Here is a 25891-nt window from a genome sequence, read left to right on the forward strand (position 1 = left end):
TACCATTTAGAAACTTTTCAAATATAGAAAAAATTTCTTTAGCAAATACTCCATTCTTTATTTCTTGTTTTGCTTGCCTTCACATTCATTTTATCAGCTCGTTCCTCGAAGTTTTGTCCAAACGTTTTTGGTCCATAAATTTGCGCGCGGCATATACATGGTGTAATCGTGTTCACTGTTCAGTATTGTTACATCGTGCCGCGTCGTGTTCACTGTTGCACACGTTTCCGTCAAATTCTAAATAGGTGAGTAATAGCAATAAAATTGTAGAGAGATAGTCCCCCAACAAAATCATCTAAAAATACGCTAATTGAGAATTGGAGAGGCTTAAATTAAAACGATACTACGTTAAAGCTAAAAAGCAGCTATCAACTTCCATTTCATTAATGTGTTATTTCTTTCTAGGGCTAGTTAGGGAGGCGTAATCGTACAAGACGTAGTCATACAGACCTAACTTAACAATAGAATCTTGCTATAGACCATTTTCAATGAAATTTCACCACTGATCTACGTTCTGCATCGAACATTAAACTAATAGATATGGCCATTTGATGATAGAAATACTCACAGTTGTCTGAAGACCGCCGCCAAAGTTTAAACTAGTTTGAGCTGCCGTGTCAACGAGCAATAGTAACCACTACATACACAACCACTCGGAGCAACAGGTTTAAGTCAACTGACGGGTTGCTGACTTACTGCAGCCGCAGGACTGCACTCAGCTGCAGCAGCAGCACCTGCAGCCAGCAACAACGCTGCTTACTCATCGGCCGGCGCATGCACACGTTCTTTCATAGCCGGCAATTGCCACCCTTGGTCTTGTCGAGGGATAGCCCCCACACGTCACCCACTTTGGGGCCACACCATAACCAATACAATAAAATTACATGAATATAGAGCCGCGAGATTTCATAATAATTTCCGAATAAGTAGATTCATTCCACAGCCGCAAAATTTCAGAACAAATTAGATTTATTCCACAGCCGCCAAATTTCCGAACAAAGTAGATTCATTCCGAAATTGGTCCCAAATGGTAAAATTATATGGTCTTCTGAGATCATTCTCAAGTTTCTTCAAAAAGCAATCACAGTGAAAATCAAATAAACCAAATACAATCGTTTTCTGGATTAAAAAGAGGTCTTAGTTCAAGTAGGATACAGTTCATTTAAGTATTCAAAATATCATACTAGTTAAGAACACACATGGGGCTTAAATTCGACAGCATTCAATGGATGACGCAACACATAAGACGGGACAAGTGCAGTTGGCAGACACCGGAAATATTTCCGATAACTATACGTACTATCTCCTCTAGGGCGAGATCGCACAAAACTAAACTAACTACACAGACATGTCGGCACCATGTGTACGCTCTAAAAATTGCAATGATTTGATTCTGACTTAATAAGACAGCGCAGCCAAATCGTTGTGTAAAACTGAGCTTGTGGACCGGCCTTGAATAGCGTGATGTAGAGGCGGCAGCCAATAAGAAGCAAGAAACCTGCTTCCTGGCCACCTCGGTAAGTGTTGCTCTCGTGCAAAAAGTATTGTGTCAAATCCATAAATAATCAAACAATTATGGCGATTGATTGTTTCTTGTTCACCGTTGATTAATTAAATAAATGTATAAAATACGAATTCCATTGTGCAAATTTCTTACAATTGGCGCTCACGGTAAGTGCTTTCCCACAGCTGTGTAACGTCCGATTAATGTTAACACGTTATATTATTAGTCCAGTTTTGTCCACTGTACTTATTAAAACGATACAAGATAAGTTATATTTAAATAGTAAAAGTTAATTCCACATTGATGTTTTTTCGCAAATTTATGTTTGCAAATGTATATGTATTACAATTTTTCTCAAAATCATTGTTTGAACAAACATGTAATATTTAAATTACTTCCTAATTGTTATGAACTCTTCACTCTATTTGCAATGTGTCATTACATCAGTATACTCTAAGGCTTCATAGCAAACTGTTAGCCCTTAGAGTTTTTGGAATCTACTTAACTTCGAGTGAGCCGCAACGACGTACTGTAATGAAGGATTTTGAGTGCTTGATAGCTGAAGCCATTCATTTGGTTAACAAACGACAAATTGCTTTCAAAGATCCTTCAAGAAAAAACCGAAACATTGCGGTTCCTGCTACCATCACACCCGTCATATTGATAACGAAACCGGCACTCGACCTCTTTTGATTTTATCGTTCGTAGACGCACATCAATCTAGCAACGGACGACTAGTCCAGATACAAAAAAAATATAGCTCAGTACTAACTGCAGTGAGTGACAGAGAGCGCATTTTCTCGTCGACGAAAACGTATGTCACGGACAGACGGACGGACATGACGAGCATAATAGCGCCTTTTTTCCATGAATGAGAAAATGCGCTAAAAAGTGCCTCATTGCCGTCCGAAAATCAACAATCTTGTACTTCTGGAAGATCCGTTTTTAAGAGCGCGTCATTATCCAATGGCGATTGTTAAGTAAATCGTGGTTAAAGATGTGAACAAAGAAGCGAGGTCATCGTTAAGAAGGGATTGACTGGGGAAACAGTATAGCGATGTGTTTCTTTTGTCGTGTCGTTCGTATGCTAGCTCGTGTAAACACTGCAGGCGGACGCCGCCAAAGCGCGGTGCGATGGACTGCGTGGCACCGATCACTTGATTTGCTGCGCGAGAAGTTGCGCAACTGACTAGAACCACGCTGGCATGTGTGCAGTTTGCTCGTCGTGTTCATACGCGTTTGTACTAGTTATTAAAATCAGTGTTAGGATTTCGATTTTTTCCAGTCCGGCTTTTTTGGGGAAATATTTGTCTTTTTTGAGGATTAGGACTTATTAGCCTGTAAGTTTTACTTTTAATTCGCGTAACAAGAAGCTTTTTCAGCATCCTACGCTCATATTTAAGATGTTCAAATGATTCCCTAGGGTTGGGCACCACGTCCGTTTCCGGTATACACGTAGATAGATATAAACCATAGTAATTCCTGATATCCATGCATGTGTACAATTATTACCAGTTTTGGTTGACTAAAATCCATTTGAGATCGCTGCTAATATTAGAACAAATATTGCACTTCCGGGGCGCAATGTCGAAACACTAAGATTATGATCCTTCAATTTTTACCAGCAACTAACTGGAAAAGGGATATCCGCATTCATTTAGAAATAATTATCAACTTATAATCCTACTCTACGCCTTCATTAAATGACCAGACGGATTTTGACTAAATTACACAATTTTAAATGTTGTTTTCTCTAGTAAAGCTGAAATCTGTCATTACAGACCGCCAACACCAGATTTTCTTCAGCCAACATTGCTGTTCATCTCGATGTATCTTTGCTACGTACGGACGATGATGATGGGACTTCACTGCTCGCGCAACACCTATTAGGCAACTCTTCACCTATCATCTTGGCTCCGTACGGAGGATGATGGGATTTCACATATAGGGCACTACCTACTAGATGTTTTCTCTCCTATCATCTTAGCTCCGTTGATGTTGGGACTTCACAGCTTAGCAGCTGGATGATGATGATAACGTTTGTGGTGATGGGCATCACAGGCGGCACAGTTCGACAGCCCCTTCCATGGACAGTTACAACGGGTTTGAAGTTTTTTTCCAATAAATTCAAACAGATTAATAACTTCCCTTACCGCAGTGTATTTTTGCCCTCTCTACGATATTGTTTTCCTTAATTCATTTATCAAGCTACACTCAGAGTGAACATCAGGCTGGCACTTCCTTTTTTAGCGAAATTAGTTATAATTTATTACGTGTTTACTTTTTGATTATTCAACTCGAGCGAATTTTCACTGTCCTTAATTCAAAATTTGTTTTCTCCATGCACAGTAACCACACACAGTAACCATTTGTTTCCACAGTAACCATTAGCTCTTCCTGTTAATTTTAATGCCAATATATATTTATAAATAATATATATTTATACGGCCACACAGACCTCAGAATCTACGTCACCTCACGTATTCGTTTAATGTTGGAGGAGGAGAGGAAAAGAGACAGAAAAGTTGAGAGATTGACAAGCGCAGGAAAGAGGAGAGATGGTAGTTCGTTGGGTAAGAGCAGCCTATAGACTTATACTTATATGGACGCTTAGAATTTTTGGACATATTTACAGTCTACCATTGGGGATTAGTCAGCTAGAAAGACTGAACCTTTTTAATGTAATCAGAGACAAATTGAAAGATAAATGAAAACTTCACCGCCTTAACTAGTTTCAACCTTTCGTGAAATTTGAATAAAAGATAAAAAATCTCAATAACAATTAAAATTCCCGCCCTGCTGCTTGTGTAAAAACCTCAAAACACTCTCACACATGGCAATACTGCACCACTCCCACACATGGTAATCCTGCACCACTCTCAGTCTCTCACACACATGGCAATACTGTATCACTCTCACACATGGCAATACTGCACCACTCTCACACGCATGGCAATACAGCACACTCTCACACATAGCAATACTGCATCACTCTCACATTTGGCAATACTACACACATGGCAATACTGCATCACTCTCACACATGGCAATACTGCACCACTCTCACACATGGCAATACTGCACCACTCTCACACACATGGCAATACTCCACCACTCCCACACACATGGCAATACTGCACCACTCTCGTACATGGCAATACTCCACCACTCTCACACACATGGCAATACTCCACCACTCCCACACACATGGCAATACTCCACCACGGCCACACACATGGCAATACTGCATCACTCTCCCACACATGAAAATATTGCACCACTCTCACACACATGGCAATACTGCACCACTCTCATTCATGGAAATGCAACTTTCCGATTATAGCAACATCCGGTCTCGGTCTGCAAACCACGCCACCGTCTGTAGACCACATCACCGCAGACCATGTCAAAGTCATCACACCATATATTAGCACATGCAGCATGTCAGCACCACGTCAGCATGTGCAGCACGCTCCTAACAATTGCATAACGCTCCTAATACTTACAACAAACGACGGAAAGTGGACACAAAAGGATAAGGCATCCATATTTTATATTGTTTCGTAATTGTAACATAATAATTAATTTTAACGTAAATCAATCACTTGTATTCACGCAGAATTCGTTAGTAACTTTTTTATATTAATTAGAATTCAAGCACAGTTCTGTAACATTTTTTTAGAAAAAGAACAAGTGTTGCGGAAAAGCGTGCAACAATTTATACTAAACTAATCCGCCTATCATTAGCTCAATTTACTCGGGTTACTTTCAGCAAGAGTGAAAGGAGATGACAGAAGATATATGTATATTAATGCAATCGCAATATATATATTCTTCAAAACTATAGTGTTGCAAAATGGAAGCATAAAAAACTGATCCGTGCAGAAGCGAAAACAATAATACCGAACAGCATTGTTCCGAAAAATTAATGCTCGAGCTGAACTCTAATGAAGACGAGTAATGAAAAGTTTAACTGTTGTGCCAGTTCAGACAAAACATGCCGTGGATGACATCCATTAACGTTTCGTGTCAATGATGCACGCCAGGGCAAATGCCGAACCAAATCCGTGAGCTGACAGTAAATGTGCACAGATCTCACCCAACTGATAGACAAGAAGACGCCTCGTACAGTACAAAGTAATACGTTAATTATTAATATTCAGAAATTCAGTCAACAATGCTTCATCTCAGCAAACATCAGACAGCTGTAGGATAATTGCTCCGTATGCGCCAGAGCCCAGAGGAAACCCTCTACTCTAAGTTGTTAATTATCTCTACGGGATAACTTAACAAGGTGTAAAACAATTGACCAAAAAAAGGAGTTCAACTGATTTAATCAAGTATCTTCTGCTGTACCAGTACCAGTAGATGTTTAGTCCAGTGAGGTGATCCAAATTTAGGATAAATAGCGCCCAGGTCTGCTCTATGGAGGCCGAAACTTGAAGTTCAGATGATGGCATATATTGAACAAAAAAATACGTCAAGTTTATTAAACAACGGTGATACAAGAACAATGTTGAGAATAATTTAGAGGTTCAATATTGCAATACTTCCAGATCAAAGCTCACCTTATTGAATCGAAAATAAGTGCACTTTTAGTGCTTCTAAAGGTGAAATTTAATGGTTGTGAGCTGTTTGCCTTCGAAAGTTAAAACGCTGCTGCATCGATGATCGCAAACCGCAACAGTTGACAATTTTAATGGTCGCCAATGCTCCACAAGTTAAATGCACCACGAGGAGTGAACACTTTGTCATTTCAATTAAAGTAAAGTTACAGTCAAGTTAAAGATTTAAACGGAACCCGCTTAACAAAGTTTTATAGGTAGGAATTTAAGATATTGGTCAAGTTTTAGTTTTGCGCTAAGCATTTGATTCTTTAAGAGGTAATTATCACAGAGCCTGACGCGTGGCCTGCCAAAGTATTCAAAAGGAGGTGACAAAAACATGCACCCAAAATTAAACAATAACTCGGCACGGGTTGTGCACAACAAAATAAAACCATTAGCGATAGACGAGAAAAATGTGGCGCAAAACCATGAACAATGGGAACAGTTAGGACAGCGAAAAACTTTATGATAGACGTAAACATTTCGAGTACCGTAGATAGTTTTGAGCGCTGCGCCTTTGTCTTATATAGACAGAGGAAGCTCTGCTTCTTCGTAGGAATTTACAAGTAGCCAGGTTGGGTAATTTTCCTCACACAGCTATGCTTATTGAACTGGCACCCCATGAAATCTTCGTGGCTGGAGAGAATTCAAACAGATCCTTTAGTAAATATGGGCCATTGGGACCTAATATATGCACAATGTACTCGTAATTCACTTTTGATAAGTTCGTTGACTGCATCCACAGAAATTACTATAGAAAATTTGGTTCTGCAGTAATTTAAGGTCGACTTTCAAATCAATCTCGTAAATCTCGTTTAGTTAACTGTCAAGGCACCAGGCAAGGCAACTGACTAAATTTAAGTAGGGTCAAAGGTAAGGCAGTACAGAGGTGCGATAAAAAAACTGTGAAAAAAACGCTAACCTTCCCTCCCCCCCAAAGTATTGAAGAAAACTAGCAGGCTACTACAACAGCTTCAGTAAAAAATGCCTCAGTTGGTACAACAGTCTCAACTTCTTGTCCTCTATGAGTCTGGTTTTTTGTTCGCGCCACGCGTGTTTACCCAACGTAAAAAAGTCGCTCGGCGGCGGTGCGCATGATCAGGTCGAAGGTCCAATTTCACTAGAGCGCGCGGAGATGCAAGCTGTTTTTTTCTTGGTTGCTGAATAGCGTGTGAAATTAAATGCTCAAAGCGTTTTAAACATTCAATTTTTCGTGCATGTCAGTACTTTTTAAACAGACAAATGTCTTTCTTGGCACACGATATTCTGTCTGCAGGCTCGTTATGTAATAGAATGTTATAAATCATAATGTGATGCACTTGAATACTGCACCACTCTCACACACATGGCAAAACTGCACCACTCTCATGCATGGCAATACAGCACCACTCCTACACATATGGCAATACAGCACCACTCCCACACATATGGCAATACTGCACCACTCTCATACACATGGCAAAACTGCATCACTCTCATACATATGGCAATACTGCATCATGCACTCTCATACATATGGCAATACTGCACAACTCTCATACATGCATGGCAATACAGCACCACTGCCACACATATATGGCAATACTGTACCACTCTCACACATATGGCAATACTGCATCACTCTCACACATATGGCAATACAGCACCATTCTCACACATATGGCAAAACTGCATCACTCTCATACATATAGCACAAAACATTCCTTTCATCAGGTACCATTCTGTCCAAATTTACAAGGCTGCTTTGTGTATTTGCCTTTGCCTTTGTATATGAATAACATATCTTATGTTCTCTGGTGATATGTTTACCCAGACATTTAATGCTATTTATCCAGACTTCTATGCTACATGGTAAATCGGCAGATTCAAGCGGCGATGAACCGTTTTTATTCTAAAGCGCTTTTAGAACAATTGCGCTTCAAACGCTCACTGCGTTTAAAATGTAACGTTCATTATGAGGATACATATTTTAAGCTTCATTGCTGTTTGTGATATTTGAGAGTTTTTCTTCCTATTCATAAAAGTCAAGCAGCGTTGCAAAAAGCAGTGATGATCCACACGACTCAGAGGATGAATGAAGCTGCCACCGTCATCGCAAGGACGCAGCGCACGACTCAACGATGCAGGTAACATTCTGTCTTTTCCTCTGCTCCATAGAAGGTAGGACTCCCATTTTACTCTAGTTTCAAAACATAGAAAAATTATTATGCATCTTTTGAGTTATCTTCACGAATTGTAAATCAAATTTTGATCCAATCCTTCCCTCTAATCAGTTCCTCTTCTCCCACTAAGAACGAATTTTCAGAGGTAACGATAAGCATCCAGGATACGCAGCAGAAAGACCAAAACCTCCCTTTTCAAGAGCTTGGTCCTTTCAATTTTGTTATATGGATGCGAGACCTGAAAACTAACCAAGGGAGAAGAGAGAAAAGTAGATATCTTTCAGACCAAATGCTTACGGAAGATTTGCAAGATTCGATGGCAGCAACACATCTCAAACAAGTCGGTTATTGACATGACAGAAGTGGAGAAAATCAGCGAGGTGGTGAGGAGACGGAGGTGGAACTGGGTGGGGCATGTGTTGAGGAAGGACAGAGCAAGCGACTGTGCTGTGGCCCTCGGGAGGGCACCTGAAGGGAAAAGTAAGAGAGGACGCCCAAAAACAACTTAGAGGCGAATGGTGGAAGAGGAGAGAAACAGAGCATGCTGGAACTCGTGAAACATCGCACGGCAGGAAACTGCAAATCGGACCCAGTGGAGGAGTGACGTCCAAGCCATGTGCGCCTTATGGCGCGGAAAGAACTGAACTGAACTGAACGCACCCCAGCAGCCCATTTATACAATATCCCGACACGATAAGTATCCTGGATACGCGCCCCAACAGCCCCTATATACAATATCCCGACACGATAAGTGTCCTGAATACGCGCCCCAACAGCCCCTAGCTTATGGAGGTGCCAGGCTTCAAACGCATTAACTTTTGACAAATATATATAATTTTGTAGCATTAAAGTGTTATGTGTACGGTGGCACTCGTGTGTCGTTTACGATGGAATTACTAGCCAAAGCTTATACCTTATTATATAACTAATTTAAACACTTTTTCTGTAATCGCTAGAGAAATAATTTTTCTTTAATTATATCAACGATACCTTCTATACTGGTAAATTTTAGACGTGACGGCGTAGAAGATAAGGCCAAGGCTGGCCAGTAGCCGTCGACACCTGTCGGCTACTGACCCTTCGTGACGTATTTCCGGGTCGTTTCTTCACCAGATCTATCGAAAACGAGTCTTACGCTGTTATGCCAATGTTATGCATCAGGTTGACTGAACTTTGCAGACTGAAGGCATAACTGCTATAGGATATAGAAGTGTACGTGTCCCACGTTAGCGGATGTCTAGATCGGTCTAGAATCTAGAGAGACACAGTTTTTCACGTTTGATAGTCACGTTCTCAACGATACCTTACCGCTTGAATAGATTCAGCACATATTCGCAAAATTCCTTTCATAAGCAACTCACTGCACTGCACTGCACTGCACTGCACTGCACTGCAGTAACTATACAGCAACATTTCTTCTGATAGATATATCACATACTCGCAAGTTAGCCCTTTATTTGTAACCCGGGTATCGATATTTCTGCTATTTTGGAATAACGTTATTCAGGTCCAATTAATGAGGGTGAAACCAACCTCCTACTGAGGAACAGTGGGAGATAGTGCAGCGGTGAAGGCGGCCACCTAATCTTGTAACGACATCGGAAATATTCCCGATGGAGAATAAAGTGAGAAGAGCCTGCTTAGTCTGATCGCCGACCCCACGAAAACAAAAAATGTGGCTCAAAAATTTTAAGGCATATTCTTTTTAAACATTCTATCGATTGGGTAATGCGTTCCCTTTATGTTTTCCATTATCAACTCTAGGTATTCAATTACAAATTTTTGTACCTTGTTTACTCTCGCATGAATCGAATAATATCCTCACATGAGAGCACAATTTTTAGAAACATAAATTCTACGAAGTTTATTTTTAAACTGAAAATTTTACGGTAATTTCGAGAAAGCAAAAAATATCCCGAAAAATTTCCAAACATTATTGTGTGTTAGGCTAGCGGCTACGTTAACGCCTGTATATTCATAGTCGGACTCGTCAAATCGTGAATAAAATTAACGACTCGTCAACAAAATGATTTTATACAAGAGTGCTTTATGCGGCAGACAAGACAGCTTGACTATTCACGGAGTACAAAGAGCACTTAAGCATATCAAACCGGTACGGGATTGCATCGTTTTTCAACGGTCTACACTGACATTAACACTGAAGCAAACACCTCGGGATGAAAAAAGGTGTGTTTAAAAAGTGACTACCGTGAGTACACGGAAAACCTTACAACCCTTGAATAACCTGCAGGCCTGCTACTAATTACAACATATCCTGAGTCAAAGTAACTTCCCTTTTCGTTTAAAATTACAAGTAGAAAGTGATTAAAGTTTACTCGGAAAAGCACGCACTGCACGACGCTTCATGCTTCATGCCATGCATTGACAAGACGCTCTCTGCATTCCGACTTCTCTCTACAGTCCGAGGCTCTCAACCATGCTCTCTCTAGTCCAACTGCTCTCTATACAGTCCGACTCTAGCTTCTGAGGTAATACTTGCAATATAGGTGTTTAAAGAGATTAACCGCAGTCTTACTAAGGCCCAGCATGAGTATGATGGCGTGTCAGAAGTGAAAGATTACTCAGATATACGCAGATATTTAGGATTCCCTTCTTTAAACTGATGAGGAATTGAATGTGAAATTCAACCGCGCATCTGGCAGTAGCTTATACATCATATCATGCGTATGTCACGCGCGCAAGGGAACACACTGGACTCGTCCCCTATAGTATTGCATTCAGCTGCTTGAGTCGAGCGTCTTCCTAAAGCTGCTTACTGCGCTTTACGTTCCGATTAAATTTATACATGGAAAACAATTGAAATAGTATGTACGAGTGCATCAAATTTACATTTGTGATGCCTCAACAAAAATTTGACGCGTGCGACAACTTTCAAAATGTGCATCTACAAAAACTAAAAAGTTACCTGCGATGTCTGTCTACAAAAACGTCGGATATTTTGAATGGCATAAATCAACATATGCTTATTGCTGATCATTGAGAAGTGTACGCTCGCAAACAAACAGTCTTACTAAGGCCTGAACAGCATGAGTATGATGGCGTGTCACGAGTGAAAGATTACTCAGACATACGCAGATATTTAGGATTCCCTTCCTTGAACTGATGAGGAATTTAATGTGAAATTCAACCGCGCATCTTGCAGTAGCTTATACATCATATCATGCGTCTGTCACGCGCGCAAGGGAACACACATGCAGGGACTCACAGGAGTCTTCCCCTACTGCCTCCAGCTGCTTGAGTAGAGCGTCTTCCTAAAGCTGCTTACTGCGCTTTACGTTCCGATTAGATTTATACATGGAAAACAATTGAACTAGAATGCACGAGTGCATCAATTTTACATTTATGATGCCTGAACAAAAATTTTACTCGTGCGACAACTTTCAAAATGTACATCTACAAAAACTAGAAAGTTACCTTCGATGTCTGTCTACAAAAACGTCGGATATTTTGAATGGCATAAATCAACATATGCTTATTGCTGATCATTGAGAAGTGTACGCTCGCAAACAAACAATATTAGCAAGGCCAGAAAATTTGCTCAACTTACTCTACTTCAAAGAATATTTCTCAAAAAGATAATTTAACGAACTGCAACGTCTGGCTCGGTTTCTCATATTTCGTTGTAACATATTTCTCAGTCATGCCAAAAAGATCTCCCAGTAACGATGGGGTTAATCGTAGTGTACCACGCAATTTGAGCGAACGCTGCCATAGGATACCAACACGCTGCCCCGCTCGAATAGAAAAGCACTTCCCACTCATCAGGACTAAGATCCAGTTGTTTTTATTGGCTTCATTAACGAAACCTCGATTAGAGTTATTAACGAAAACGAGAGTTATTAACGAAGAAGCCTAGTATTAACGAAACCTCGATTAGAGTTACGCTAGGCTTCTGGTAAGCGATCAAACTGACATGAGGAAGAGTTAATATCGGCTGGCTGGGGTAAGACAATGCAGGTTGAACATAAAGCTAAGCGGTATTTGAGCAATCCGGCCCAATGGTTAGCCTGGTTTCTTCAAGGCCACGAGTTTAGGCAGGGCGCTGGTCGGAATTCCACTAATGCGTCGGCTGCAAAATAACTCAATCGTCTTAAACCTATTCAACGTCCTTCCTACTTTCACTTTTTACACCACTTCTCTTTAACTTCACTTCTTGTTTGTCTCTCTGTCTGTCTGTCTGCTACAAATCTTATAATCAATATTTAACACACTTCTACCTGTCCAATCGATTTGAAATTTGGCACGCTTGCATTAAGTTGGAAACAATGCATGAATCAATTGACAGAATAAATAATTTTATAAATTAAAAAAAAAATTCTTTTAATATTAAAAAAAATGTAAAAAATAATTTCGTCTCCTACAAATCTTATAATCCATATATGGCACAATTTGACCTGTCCAATTGATCTGAAATTTTGCACAATTGCATAAAGTCAGAGACAATGCATGAATCAGTTGACAGAATAAATAATTTTGATAATTTACAATATTTTGATATATTAAAAAATGTAAAAAAAAAATTTCAATATGTGAAAAAAATTGAAAAATAATTTTTTTCAATCTTTGAAAATAAAATTAGAAATTCATTGTACATGTGTAACATCCAAGATACTGGATTGTTCAGAAGTGTTGTCTTTAAAAAGTAATTTTTAAACGCATATTATTATTCACAGCTGAAAATAAACTGACGTTATACTTATGGAAGTTACAATTATAAATTTTCGGCCAGGCGTAAAATTCTGCGAGTGCTGCTAAGTTCTATGCGATCCTAACTAAAAATATAAGAATGGTGTTACTTCTAACTCAAGTTGAGCGTTTTAACAAGCTAAGGATGAATTTATGTAGCCAAACTAGGCTTATCAATTGATCACAAACAAACGCCGAGGTAGCTCCCAGTGCGAGAGTTGATTAATTTATTACAGTTTTGGTCTTCACAGTTATTAATTGCCTCATAGTTACTAATCACCGTTACTAAATTTAATGACTTTCGATATATTTTTCGTAAATTACAGAGTACGTTACATGATCAAGATTTTTCCCATTTAAGAAATAACGAAAAAAATGTCAAGCGATGACACAGGCGCGTAATGCAGCAAACCATGTATGCGTGAGTGCCTCAGTTTCTCCTAGAGGCAATTCCTAACTTTTTGAAAATTTACAATCGTTATAAATATTTATTAAACAAATAATATGTTCATACAACATAACAATGTGTTATGTGGTGCATTAGGACACCCTCAATACGCGTTAAAGGAAATGGTAAAGTATTTCACAGTTTCAGTAGAAGATGTGAGTCACGCAGCGCTGGACCAACGAGGGGGGCGGGGGCGGGCCGCGCATGCGCGATAGTCAGAGGCGGCGATCCACCGTGCTGGTGAATGCTACTTAAGAAACAAACACTAAGCATACTAACTATTACCAAGGCAATGACGTAAATTCATGCACTGGACTAGTTACGACGGCACAAAATCTCTGGTAATCATAAAATTTCTTCCAAAATTACGTAAATTGCAAAGTTTCCAAAATTTAATAATGATCAAATTTCGCAAACACGCAGCTTTGAATTGCTTTTTAGCGTTTCATATCCTACTATAATCATTTAACATCTATCTATGACAATATGTCCTAATGCAAATGTTAAAATCAATTCACCAAGAAAGTGATCCAATTAGTCTTTGCTGAGCAAAACTGTGTGCGCTCTCGCTTTATTGTTACATCACGTATATAATCGGATAAGCTAATTTAACGTACGTCGCGTGTAGCTAATCTGCCGTTAATCGCACAGCGAGAAGTATCACTCCCAGCCTCAGAGGCTTATCGTCACTTCGACACTTCCTCTGAATCACATTCAGAATCTTTTGAGCTAGAGAAATAATCACGAAAACGGTTCCACATGTTGGCGTTCTGTCGTCATCATGTCCATTTTGTATTCGTTCCAATCATGGTGCGTAAAAGTTGCCGAAGAGCGCTAGTGAATCTATGACTTTTTCAAATTTATTTCATGTCTCGTGGAGAATTGTAATGGGATACCAGAGCTTCGCCGATCGAATGAGGCAGCCGATACGTTTATATTCATTCTCATTTAGTTGACATTGTGCCTCAACTTACGCGGACGTAAAAAGAGAACTACACGAGGAGTTTCCCGTGTGCTGCAAGGTATATGCAAACGTCCAAAAAGCTTGAAGACATTTCGAAAAGTCTGCTCAAACATTCAAGAGAATAGCAAGAGACCTAAACTGAAAAATGGACGATTCTAACTACTACTTTATTGTCAGAAATATTCAACATACTCAACGCAAATGAATACCATTTAGCTTAATTATTTATTAACAGAAATATATTTTAGTTTCCGCCTAAGCTTAATTACGATTCAAAGTATATTTTTGCAGAGTTGGTTTCAAGACTTGTGACAGAAGTGCCACCCAGCCTGGTCTCTTCCAAGAGACCATGCAGGTTCACGATTTGCATGCTGCACGATGCTAATTTTCCGTTGTTACAAATTAATGTTTCTTTTGCTGCTTGGATCGTGATTTTGAAAATCATGGAGAGAAAGGAATACTTGCGGGAGCACGCAGCTACTTAATCTTAGTCGCCATGAATTAAATCAGAGGTCAATCATCAGTTTAATGGCAATGCAAGGAAATAATTTTTCGAGCTTCAAACAAGATTGTCCGTTTTCTTAATCACGACGAAAGAAAATTCCAATGGATTCAATATAATTTGCTGCCGAAATGTCAAGTTGAGTCCATTTAGAATTTTTTGACTTTCAGGGATCATAATTATGACATACATAAATCTCCCCCTTAGACGTTCTCTGTTGTTTTTATTTCGAGGAACATGCAAGCTACCGCATATATGTCGTCAGCCCATTGCCTGGCTGAGGGCCTGGCCGGCGAGACACGCAACTACGGGAATAAAACTGTTAATTAATGAAAACTTAAATTGTCGCGAGAGCCTATTAATTAATGTCGCTATGCCGTGAAAACAGCATAGTTGTCGCGAGAGCCTATTGATGTCGCTATGCCGTGAAAACAGCATAGTTGTCGCGAGAGCCTATTAATGTCGCTATGCCGTGAAAACAGCATAGTTGTCGCGAGAGCCTATTAATGACGCTATGCCGTGAAAACAGCATAGTTGTCGCGAGAGCCTATTGATGTCGCCATGCCGTGAAAACAGCATAATGGTCGCGAGAGCCTATTAATGTCGCCATGCCGTGAAAACAGCATAATGGTCGCGAGAGCCTATTAATGTCGCTATGCCGTGAAAACAGCATAGTTGTCGCGAGAGCCAATTGATGTCGTTATGCCGTGAAAACAACATAGTTGTCGCGAGAGCTTATTGATGTCGCTATGCCGTGAAAACAGCATAGTTGTCGAGAGAGCCTATATAACTGATGCCGCTGTACCATGAAAACAACATACGCAGTTATCGACAATATTCTATAGGTCCAATTTACGCAACGACGCAATTGATACATCTTGTATTTCAACAAGTATCTAATAACCACTGGACAATGACTACATTCTGCATTGTGATGTGTTTGATGTGTTTAGCTAATTAGTAATAAAATGAAAAAATAATACATTCTCCCTAGTGAATTTCTAGCGCCCCCCACAGACATAAGCCTCTTTCTTGAAATTTAGTACGCTGCAATTTTAAAAGAGAAAGGTTAAACACAAATGTGTATTTCACAAATAGAACCCCATTTAGTAAACCAATATGTTTTCAGCTGTTTTAACTGGTTCAGCACTAGAAACCTATATAGGACGTCTCGGGCGAATTTATATACGGCCGGACTCGTGGCCGGTCTCACGACCAATTTCCAAATTAAATTATCAAGTATATAATATCTCCAAACTAATGAACGCAGCTCTATGAAATTTGGAACATGTTTTCATCAGAACCTAACGGTGATGTTTAGCTCGTAATTTTTTTTTTTATTTCACCTTCATTCGTGAGTTACGCGTATATTGCGAAACAGGCCGAAATTCGTAGTGATCAAAGAATTTCTTCCAAACTATTGAACAGATTTGAACGAAATTTTGCATATACAGTCCTAACTATCAAACGGTGATTTTTTTAGCTTATAAAATTTTATTCGATTTTTCTTTCGTTTGCGAGTTTTTTTCCATTTCACCGTCATTCTTGATTTCACACTCATTCCTTATATTCGGCCCGTATCGCCGGGTAATTTGTTACTCAAATTAGCGGTGATCAAGAGATTTCTTCTCAACTACAGAACAGATTTCAACGAAACTTTGTATATAAATACCCAACCTCTCAACGGTGATGTTTAGCTCGTGACAATTTTATTTTGCTTTCGTTCGCAAGTTATACAGATATAAGAGGAACGACCAGCTTTTCTACCGACCGATTTAACCAAGAGCCGTAATACTGGCAAACGAAGGCAAAACGAAAATATTGTACCGAGCTAAACATCACCGTTGCTGAGGTTACGTATTTAAATACCAAGTTTCGTTCAAATCTATTCAGCACTTTGGAAAAAATTTCTTGATTAGTGCGAATTTAAACACGTATTGCTGTTTAAATCACGAATGAAGGTGAAACGAAAAAAACTAGCGAACGAAGGCACAATCGAAAAATTTTTCACGAGCTAAACATTACCGTTCGTTAGTTAGGAATGCAAATTCAAAATTTCGTTCGAATCTGTTCAGTAGTTTACAAGAAATTGCTTGATCACTTTGAAGTTCGGCCCATATTGTCATATAACTATGGCAAAAACAAACGATGGCAAAATTTAAACAATTTTCACGAGGTAAACATTATCGTTAGGTCCTAATGATTGCGTGTACTAAAATTCATCGAGTTAAGTTCATTAGTTTGAGAGATATTCCTTGATCATTGACTTTGGAAATTGGGCGTGAGACCGGCCGCGAGTACGGCCGTAATTTATCCGAGACGTAAACCCAGGAGAGGTTAAAATAACATCTGGGTGACAAAACCATCGCTGGGAGTCATGTGCTGCACGTGTTGTGTACAAATCGTCAAACAAACGTTCGTTCGAACTTCTGACATCGACTTCGGACTACCGCCCCCCATCGTCCCCTACCACCCTCTTCTTCCTTACCGCCCCAAAAATCTTTCCGCCGCCCCTAGGGGGGCGATATCGCCCACTTTGGGAACCATTGTTCTAGGCCCACCAACATAACACTGCAATGAGAACACCTTGCTTGTGAAATTGGGACAAGTTTTCTCAATTCTGCATTTATTTATATACTTCCAAATATATACGGTACATCTGCTCAAACATACGTATACGAACGGGCCATGAGTAGCAATAAGCTGATACACTAAGCAATCAGCTGGTACCCTAAGCTGATACATGCATTAGCAATAAGCTGATAGCACCTACGCCACAACATTCACGAACGGACTAAGAGGTCAACACGTGAATTTAACCGTGCACCGCAACATACACGAGCGGACTAACAAGCCAATACGTGAATATTACCGTGCACCGCAACATTCACGAGCTGATTAACAAGCTAATACCTGAATATTACCGTGTACCTCAACATTCACGAGCGGATTAAAAAATCAATTTGTGAATTTTGCTGTGCAGCGCGACATACACGACTCAACACGAGCGGATTAACAAGCCATTACGTGAATTTTACCGTGCACCGCAACATTCACGTACGAACATAGAGACCAATACGTGAATTTTACCGTGAGTTGCAACATACGCAAACTTGCACCTAAACGACGAGAAATTTACCGTGTGCCGTAACTAATACTAATACGCGGACTAACGCCAGTTAAAGACATGTAAATACATTGAAAGTCTGCCCAAGCTTTCACAAACGTAGCAAGAGGCCCAAGGAGCAGTTCTAATTGTGAGAATTTGTTCACAAGCGTCGTCGTAAGTCTGTCATTGAAATTTATATCTGTCGGAATTGGCCATTTTAACAGGTGAACTTATCAGGATTCAGGACATTGTATAAATGGCCGGTTCTCAGCTGACTCTATGGTAAGGAATATTTAATGTACTTAATCCAAGTGAATACGCATTAGCTTTTAATTGTTTATTTATTATAATATTTATTCGGTATTGTCTGAGCTTACAATGAAAAGTATTGAACAAGCCTATTTGATACGTATTTCCACTTTCCAGGCTAGAACTGAATTTATAGCATTTTGAATCAAATGAACGACAAATAAGATGAGTCATTACTCAGTACTCACTTCGATGTAACAGTTGGATCGGAGTCAACACCAGAACGTAGTTATGGAGTTGGACGGTGTTCTCAGCTTCCTGTTTAGGCGCACAGAGGAGAAGACTAGATGTGGCACAACAGCACTTGCTAAAAGTTATAGACTTACGTAACGCATACGTTTTTTTTATAGTTTTTCATTTCTCGATGCGTCCTTTAAGTGTCGGAATATACCGCGTTTACCCTAAGTGCATTATAGCTAGTCAAATTAATTGTGCTCCGAAATCACGCCGGCGATTTTGGATCGATTTGATTTTCCTTCCAGTTTTAGAAATTGATTGATCCTAACCTACTCCTAGCGTCATAAACGATTGCCAGGCAAACCAAGTGGTGGCTGTCTTAGCAAAATTAAGCTGCTGGCAACCCAACGTCTCACATTTCTGTACTGTGATTCAGAGTTAAACTCACTTGCATAGCAATCCAAGACAAACAAAGAGAATAAAATAAAGAAGAGGGTAATGTTCAAGTGAGAATACTTATTAATATTATAATTTAAACTGTCGTCAAAAATTAGCATCGCCTGGTACCGCAAATTCATAACACAATCTCATAGAGCGAGCTCTGCCGCAACCACACTCCAAAGTTCCATGGTTACAACTGCACGGTGCAGTAAGGCGTACTGCACGGGCGTGCACACTGCTTACTCAGTGAGTAAGCAGTGTGCACGCCCGTGCAGTACGCCTTACTGCACCGTGCAGTTGTAACCATGGAACTTTGGAGTGTGGATGAATTTGCGGTACCAGGCGATGCTAATTTTTGACGACAGTTTAAATTATAATTACTCAGTGAGTAAGCAGTGTGCACGCCCGAGTGCGCGGACAAACTACAAAAAGCTACCAAACAGAAATTCCACGGATATATCACTCCAGCTATCGCCACTTGAAGCAAACAGGGCGCCCTACAGTATGTCTAGGCTCTCAACTTGCCTCGTAATCGTCTGCTGCTGGCATTCGATTACTGTCTAATATACTGGGCTAGTTAAGCGGTGATAAAAATTACATAAAAGATTCTCCCCGATTGCCTCACCATTCCAAAAGAGGACATTCATTCCTTATCATCATTGTCAATAGATTAGAAGTTTTAAAATTAGAAAAGACAACCAGTATACTAATCTGCCGTGTGCTGTTTTTGGCGTTCTCCAATTTCAAGATGCCAGCCTCAATCAATTTTCAAGATCACAGGCACTTAAGTGGGTGAAGTTTTAACCTCGTATTTTTTGGGCTCATTAAAAACTACTCAAATCAGCAAGAAAAACGTGAACAACTAAAAAATGTGTAACTTTACTGGCCGGCAGTTACAGTCAAAGTAGGAATTACTACGTGAAACCTATAGACGAATTAGACTGCTATCTCTCTGGTCACACTACTTGTTTGAAATTGGTGACTCGATTAAATTACTTATAGTTCCGGAAGAGTTAGTATAAGGTGTTAAAATTATAAATCTGAGTATGTCAGTTATTTTAAGTGAAGGCATGACTTGAATATAATATGGGGAAGAATGAAAATCATATGCCTTGTTTGAGTTGTTTTACTAGAAAAAAAAAGAGCGTCAGGAATAAGTAGAGTACGACCGAATCGACAATACTCCGAACCCCGCCTGCGAACTCGCCTGCAGACTCAGACACACAACCTATCCTACACGCTCAACTTAGCCAGTCATAAGTACTTCAATACAGAGCGGATCTTCTTGAAATTTGATATTTATGTATTTATTATCAATGCACTTCGATAAGGAAAATCACAGATTTTTACATTATTTCGTTTTCAATCAAAACGAAAAAACGCCATTTTCAGGCAACCGAACCAATCATCGTCCTTCAATCCTAAACGGATCTGCTCGAAATTTTATTATCAATGCCCTGCGAAATTTAGTTATTATCAATGCCCTGCAATAGGAATAATTACATATTTTTACATTACATCGCGTTCAATTAAACCGAAAAAAAATAGGCAACCTAACCACTCATAACTCCTTCAATACTGAACGGATCTGCTCGAAATTTTGTATATAAGTAGTTATAATCAATGTCCTGCGATAAGGCTGTTACGTTTTTCCACGTCACGTTTTTCATCCATGGCTGATATTCCAAATTTTTAAACCGCTATTCCTTTGGCATGTCATTCTTCTTTTACTGATATCTCTTCTCTAGCCGCCCGCTGCACATGCTGCTATATTGCCTCTCTATTGCATCTGCTACTTTCTCATAAAACGTTGCTTCCGGCTGTGAAGGTTGATTTTGGAAATTTAAGAATGGTAGATTGATTATGTATATGAAGAATAAATCATTCATACGGTACTAGTTAGACTAATTGATATGCATGAATTATGAACAAATACATAATTTCCCAATGTTGAATTTAACTTCAAAATAGTGGCGAACTTCTTGAATTTTGTCAAAGTGGATTAATTTTCAGTCAGTGGTCTGTAACTTCAGGTTATGTACGACAAGCAAGAATTCTCGTCACCAGTACAACATTACTATATAAACGTCACCAGTAAAACAATACAATATAAACGTCACCAGTAAAACGGTATATCAACGTCACCGGTGGAACATTTCAATATATTAACCTTGAGTTGCTACTAAAACGCTGGCGCGGTTCAAGTGGCCGAATGCGACGAAGCTGCCCATCCTATGTGGGCCCATGTCCTTGTTTATAGTAAATTTGTTCATCTCTATATACACCGAATGCATGTGAAGGAATCTTGAACATTGTGTATTGTAAGTGGTTGTTTTCTGATGCACCTCTTAAATATACAAGTGGTTGAATATATTATCATCTAATGGCAAAAAGCTTAAATCGAACGCGAAGGAATCCATTGACGATGGATGTCATTCGACAGTGCCATGTCTTATCCTTCAAATGGAAGGCACGCTTGAGTCTGCCGGCTTGAGCAGGGAGCGGGTGGGTAAGAGCAGGGAGCGGGTGGCTTGAGCAGGGAGCGGGTGGGGGCAACTTTGGGAAGCCAGTCAGCCACTGACTGTCGCGTCACTGTGCGTATAGCGCTCAGCTGGCTCCGGCGTCTGATTGAGAACAGAGTGTTCACGTAAACGTAACTCTATTCCTGCTGAAGGCAATTATGGCTTCAGACCTTGTTAACAGGTTGGTTCCTATAATAATCTTGCAATGAAAACTTGTCGCGTCTCCTACGACTAGCGCTTACATCTTAATTTTATTATTATTCGGCAAATTCCGTTAATTCTGTTTGGCCTTGAATATCGAGTGCATTGCCTGAAGCACTGATTGCAGAAACGTTGGTTGGCGTCATCTGATCAGAATTTATTAAAACGCTCTGTTTCACTAGCGTTCATGTAGAGTAGACCCTGTATCTAGAAAGCCAGCAAGTAGACTATCGTTAACGAGCAATCCGATGATAGGGACGCGTACGTTTTCCGCGTCGCTGCTTTCGTCCAGCTACTGTATAAGGTGGTTGGGTCATTTTTTATCACAGCTAAGGAACATTTGTTCCAGGGGGAACATTGGATTGTATCATAATTTCGGGTTTGCATGAGAGGAGCATCAGTAATCGCAGCATCATTGGGTTTCTGATCGTTAAAATTATGTATTTCAGCTTCGGTCTCTGGGTTCACTCGATTGGGATCAACATTTGCGGCAGTCTGCTTTTATTTAAATGTTTAGCATGACCTCTCATGAAATCATCGTGGCCTATAGGCTGCGTTACATGTCACTCTAACATTGATTGACCACATTAGAAGTGTTGCTGGTAGCGAAAGAACTAGATCTTAGTTCTTTGCTATACGGAAGACTATATATATCTAATCCAGTCAAGCGTTGCGTCGACATTAGATTTCCATGAATAAAGCATGCACATGATGGTTGCACAAAATTTTTATTGTAAAAACTTCTGCTTGAAAACACTATGGGAAGAACATGCCTAGCGTTAACATCATTAGTAGGCCTCAAGTTAATACAATGAACATTTGGTTGTCTTTGACCGGCAAATAGGCTGGAAAGTTTTTCAAATTCATGTTGCTGCCGGCGTCATTCTAACGAACGATCACCCTGCACATTATCTCCGTGAACCAGATAATAAATATTTGAAAGAGGCACACTGTGACAGGAATACTTAGCTTGGTTTCGAGAAGTGTAGCCGCCAGGATAATAACCTGATGCTTGCTGGTGTCCGTATATACGCGTAGTTTCCGTGGGTGTTTCCACGTGGTACTTATATAGTCTCCGCGTAGTTGCCTCGTAGCACGTGGTTATCGCGTGGTGCGTACACTGTGAATCTCTTGTAGTAGGAATGTGTTTAAACAGCATTTCTACTAACAACAGCAAGTGCCTATAATGGTTAGCAAAATATATTTTTTCCCAATGAATTAACATTACAAATAAGCTATATATGGATTGGTGATAACGTATGTCTTTGAATTTCAGGAAATGGCTCCTCGTCTACTGGCGGTTATAGTTCTAAGCCATCTCAACGAATGTCTCAACGAAGCTCCTTCCAGTGTTGTCCATGTTGGGGGTACTGCTGCGGGTGCACCTGCTGCTGATAACCTACCTCGATCATGCCTTCTCTTCTGGTGTTTTTTGGCTGTCAAGAGCCCATACTTCAACCGGAACTCCAGATCATCATGGTAAAAAAGGAGAAAACCCATGCAGAACAGGTGCTTTGAAATGTGCGAGTATATCTGCAGTTACTTCAGCAGGAAATGCCACAATTTGGCTTGTTGCTAAGGGCCTTCTGAAACCCACTGTTCTTTGGCTTGCTTGCTCTTCGTGACATTGAACTGTACCTATCCTTTCACCCACAAAGACAACAAAACTTTTCATCGGAAGACAATTCCATGATTTGAAGATGCCTTAAAAACGCCTATTGATTTAACTAAAACCACAAGGCCTTCTCTCTAGCTCACTATTAAATTAAATTCGTCCGCCTATTTTTGAAATTTGATCCTGGTTTTTGTATTTTAATGCAATGCTTTGTGAAAGTAAAAAATTGTAACTTATTGTGATGTGAGCTTCATTTTTCTGAATTTCGGTTGTTGCATGAACTGGTTTCTCGAATGCAAGCTAAAAGACTTAAGTTTATTTTCGCGTGATATTTCAATAGCATTGGGGTTTTGGACCTCTTCTATAATCCTATTATTTTATTATACTTATTTTACTTTTGTCTTACAAAACACTTTAATCCAAGTTGTGGACAAGGGACTGAGCTTTTATTATTGTAAGAGGATTATCGTGCTTCTAAAGTAAAATTATGTATGATATTAATGAATACGTATGCATAAGTTTTGCTAAACGAGCAGTTTCTAAACAAATATTGATAAGGTATTACTTGTCTTTGATTATTCATCCTCCATAGCACTCGCACAGTGCATGAAGTGTACGAACATTCGGTTCATACTGTAGGCAAGCGATTTGACGCCACAAGTGAATCATACCTAAAATTTAAAGGGCCAGCAGTAGGTCAGTATGACCCACAAAAGGGGCAAGTGGGTCATAATTATAAATATGAATCGTTTTCAGGACGGCGGTTGACTCACCAAAGTGAGTCATTCAGACCCACCCATTTCTCTCAGTGTAGCCTCGCCTGCCACGCGACGCTGCACGGCTTGCGCCACGAGCTTCGTGGAGTGTGCGTGGTGATGCTCGGTGATGGCGCGTGGTGATGCTCGGTGATGGTGCGTGGTGATGCTTGGTGATGGTGCGTGGTGATGCTCGGTGATGGTGCGTTGTGATGCTCGGTGATGGCGCGTGGTGATGCTCGGTGATGGTGCGTGGTGATGCTTGGTGATGGCGCGTTGGTGATGGTTGCTGCGTATATGCAGCAGCCGCTGTGTGCGATGGTACGGTTGCATCTTTCGGTGCTCTTAATTTATTAACTTGCTTCATTTGTCTTCGTTAAACGTCGCGCTCTGTAGACTGAATATGAGCTGACTGCCTGACTCGCTGTGGTCATTGATTTCTTCGCGCCTGAGCAGCGCGTTGGTTGTGGCGCGTTTTGAGAACACGAGGTTTACTGCGAGATCAAACACAACCTCATATACAAGATCACGACCAGGACGTCTTTCTAAACCTTCATTAAAGCATGGCCGGTCGAAGAATGTCTCGACGATTTCCATTGCAGACACTTGAAGTATTGTAATATTGTTCATAGAGTTTTGCCTGGTTTCGCAGATTGTGCTACCTCAAAAAGTACGGCGAGCTGCGTCTACGAAGGAAATTGTAGTGACGTTACCGTCGGCGATAAACAGCTCTTTCTTTACCCGTTCGTAACTGTAGTGTTGGAAGGCTGGTCGTAGATAACGTGACAGCAAGCCACGTGCATCACATGATTTCTTGTGGCGTATGCGAAGCAAGATGTATCCGACCGCTGTCGTCTATGAGGCCGGTGGAAGTGAAGCGATTCTTCATCTGATCCAGCCATTGACGCACGACTGTTTCTGGCGTATTTTGTATCCGGGGAAGCTCGCCGTCTAAAATATTCCCTCTGAAGCATGGAAGACTTTCAGGTGGCGTTGAGCCTGCTAATTAGTGCGGCCTTACAGTTTATGGGATTACAATAGAAGTGAGTTTTTATCTACGCTAACGACTCGTAGGGGAGTGAGTCGAAGAACCTATACTCGGCAGTTCTAGGTTCGGACTGACGCTTCTCGTTCTGTCAGAGAGCTATTTCCAATTCAGTGAGTGACGTCGTTACTATAAGGTAGAATAAAAAATGAACCTATCTTATTTCGGATGGCAGCTATCAATTCAAATCTTACAGTATTATACAAGTAAAATCTATAGGTTGAATATAGAACTCAGCCAATTCTGGGTCTGCGTTTAACTTCACAGTGTTCCCGTATTTAGCGGGCTACACTCAAGCAAGGGGCGGGCTACACTCAAGCAAGGGGCGGGCTACACTCAAGCAAGGGGCGGGCTACACTCAAGCAAGGGGCGTTATAAAGTGTTAAAAAAAACATTGTAGAGGCTTTGAGCCATAAATCATGTATCCTTTACAATTATTTCACCGTAAAAGTTTCACTGTCCATCATCATTATTCGATGCATTCTTACTAACGCCCAGGAAAAAGGCATGATCTTGTATTTAATTCGTCATTCCTCTGACAGTATCAATGAAGTTTAGTGTCCAGTCTTACGTATGCAAGATACTGCAGTTGACTAGTTTCAATTGTGATGGAAATAAACCTTGCATCTGCCGCACTGACATTATATGTTCATGCCATACTACGCACACTATACTTGGGGCAAATCACTGTTTATGGAATACCAGTAGATTCATCTTCACATTTGGAAATTTTAATCTTCATAGCAAAAATTTTCATTTTAAATTCTTTATTGTTTAAAAATGTTTGGTAATAAAAACTTCTCAGCTTAGAAATATTTTCAAT

The 25891-nt window shown here is 40.1% G+C and overlaps 1 protein-coding gene across 1 annotated transcript in view; it reads right to left on the reverse strand.

The window, feature by feature from the left end:
* LOC108667536 (vesicle-fusing ATPase 2-like) overlaps window positions 1-18626 on the reverse strand; it is a gene marked incomplete at its 3' end in the record, with an annotated part of 59399 nt that extends 40773 nt beyond the window's left edge. Inside the window, exon 1 of the mRNA XM_047884088.1 lies at window positions 18501-18626. The remainder of the gene's footprint in view (window positions 1-18500) is intronic.
* Window positions 18627-25891: the final 7265 nt, after the last annotated feature.

The sequence above is a fragment of the Hyalella azteca genome, unplaced genomic scaffold (genome assembly GCF_000764305.2).
Source record: "Hyalella azteca isolate HAZT.00-mixed unplaced genomic scaffold, Hazt_2.0.2 contig1810, whole genome shotgun sequence".
Lineage (NCBI taxonomy): Eukaryota > Metazoa > Arthropoda > Malacostraca > Amphipoda > Hyalellidae > Hyalella > Hyalella azteca.